Below are 2500 nucleotides of genomic sequence, written 5' to 3' on the forward strand. Positions count from 1 at the left end.
TTCGGAGGGAACCAGCTACTAGATGGTTCGATTAGTCTTTCGCCCCTATACCCAGTTCCGACGATCGATTTGCACGTCAGAATCGCTACGGACCTCCATCAGGGTTTCCCCTGACTTCGTCCTGACCAGGCATAGTTCACCATCTTTCGGGTCCCAACGTGTACGCTCTAGGTGCGCCTCTTCTCGCAATGAGAACGAGACGCCCCGGGAGTGCGAGGCCTAATCGTAACGAGGCCCATCCTCCCTAGGTCGACGCAGAGGACGACATTCACTTTCATTTCGCCTTTAGGTTTATTTATATCCCAATGACTTGCGCACATGTTAGACTCCTTGGTCCGTGTTTCAAGACGGGTCCTGAGAGTACCCAAAGCAATAGCGTCGCCGACCGGTAATTCAAAGCTTGGCCAGTCCAAGGACTCCTCCTGCTAACAGCTGGCCAGACCCGGGGACGGCGCATAGTCCGTACATCCGGGTAATTATAACTGAACCTAGCTTGCGGCGGTCCTGACGCACACACATTCGAAAATGGATTGGTTGCGGCCTGATACCGTCTGAGTACCGTCGCGCAGTCGGCCAGGCAACCGAGGGTCTGTCACGAACACCGTTAAGGTGACGGACAGGCTCCGCCTCGGACCGTAGACCGACACGCAACGGGTCGCGACGTTCTACTAGGGGAGAAGTGCACGACTACCTCGCCGGAACATTCGCCGAAGGTGGTGTGCCCTCGCTAATGGAACCCGAAGGTCCATCCGGGGCATCGCGCACCAACGGGAGCCAGCGTTGTTGACGATGAATCTCCCCATTCGATCTTTTGGGTTTCTCAGGTTTACCCCTGAACGGTTTCACGTACTCTTGAACTCTCTCTTCAAAGTTCTTTTCAACTTTCCCTCACGGTACTTGTTCGCTATCGGTCTCGTGGTCGTATTTAGCCTTAGATGGAGTTTACCACCCACTTAGGGCTGCACTCTCAAGCAACCCGACTCTAAGGAGAGATCCTCCCGAAACGCGTACCGGTCACTACGGGCCTGGCACCCTCTATGGGTAAATGGCCCCATTCAAGATGGACTTGGACGCAATTCGATGTCTCGGGATAAACGGATCCTCCTGAACACTACATTTCCCAGCGGCGGTACCGCGGGATTCAGTGCTGGGCTCATTCCTGTTCGCTCGCCGCTACTAAGGAAATCCTAGTTAGTTTCTTTTCCTCCGCTTAATAATATGCTTAAATTCAGCGGGTAATCTCGCCTACTCTGAGGTCGTCAATTTCTTTGGTTTCATCGAAAGGTGAATAATGATGCTCGATGCAAAAAAAAAAAAAATAAACGAAAAGAAGCAAAAAAGCAAACACGTAGAGAAACTGTGCGTGAATCAACCTTTCGCATATTCAATTTTTCCTCCTCTCTCGTTTCAAAATGTTTGTATTTATCGTTCGATGAAACGAGCACAAGAGGGAAAAAAAAGTTGAGACACGACGTTCCCATAATTTTCGTGTTATTTCCTTTTTGCTTCAAACATTTTGCGGACTGCAGCTTCGTCGTATTGCTTTTATCAATTTTTAACAATTTCAAAGCGAAGACAACTCGCAAGACGATCCATTTCGTCTCGGTTCAATTTTAACGTCCGTCCGTATTATTTTTTGTTCCACAAGAGATTTCGAATAGGTTTCTTTATTTATCATCCCTTCTTTTCGAGCGCCACGGAAGCAAGAGGAAAAGCAAGAGCGAGAGAACATTTCGCGTATACTTCATTTAACAATTTTAACCAACACGCGATGTACTCCACACACCTCTTAGATTTAACAACTGCTTTTCTCTTCTTCTCCCCTTAGCGCAAGGGTAAACCCCATTTGTCTCTTCTTTGGAACGCAACAAAACTTTCGAGGACTGGACGACCGAGCGATGGTCGCGCGGTCTTCGCTTATCTTTAACAAACGAAGTAGTCCGTATGTATTCTAAATGTTGAAGCCTCCTAGAGCTTTAAGCCATGCGAGACATTGAAATGCTGTTTTAACGGGAGCATGCATAATTGCTGCAAACATACTTTTATCACAAGTTCTAGCCACGCCACGGAGGCTTCGAAGTTCCTTCACCATTCGCTTTCCTCTCTTTTGTTACACAGTTTCAGACTACGATCAGGGGTACCGAAACGCTGTATTGATTGTAAACAACCATTTTTATCTTGGAGCGGAGCGTTCCTTTACTCGTTAGATTTGTCTTGTCGCGTGTGTATTCGCTTTTTCGACGCTTTTTAACCATTTAACTTGTTTAGCGAAGCTAAACGCACAGACAGACAAAAAAAAAGGAACAGCATCGCGCGTCAAACAGCGACGACCCATCTGAAGCGATCTTTCATTTATACACCGTTTGTAAACAGAGAGATGTATAAAGCGCGGGGAATCATTCGAAACCCTGGGGCTATTCGAGCTTGCATTTCAGCAAATTATCATCTCAAACATTTCACTCGTTTGCTTTTTCTAAATTTATAGGAGAGCTTCTTTCGT

The 2500-nt window shown here is 47.3% G+C and overlaps 1 non-coding gene across 1 annotated transcript in view; it reads right to left on the reverse strand.

Moving 5' to 3' along the window:
* Nucleotides 1-1259, reverse strand: part of LOC143308037 (large subunit ribosomal RNA) — a 4041-nt gene extending 2782 nt beyond the window's left edge. The window contains exon 1 of the ribosomal RNA XR_013065056.1: nucleotides 1-1259. This exon is cut by the window's left edge and continues 2782 nt beyond it. This is a non-coding gene — a ribosomal RNA (large subunit ribosomal RNA).
* Nucleotides 1260-2500: the final 1241 nt, after the last annotated feature.

Source organism: Osmia lignaria, unplaced genomic scaffold (assembly GCF_051020975.1).
Source record: "Osmia lignaria lignaria isolate PbOS001 unplaced genomic scaffold, iyOsmLign1 scaffold0127, whole genome shotgun sequence".
In the NCBI taxonomy this organism is placed as follows: Eukaryota; Metazoa; Arthropoda; class Insecta; order Hymenoptera; family Megachilidae; genus Osmia; species Osmia lignaria.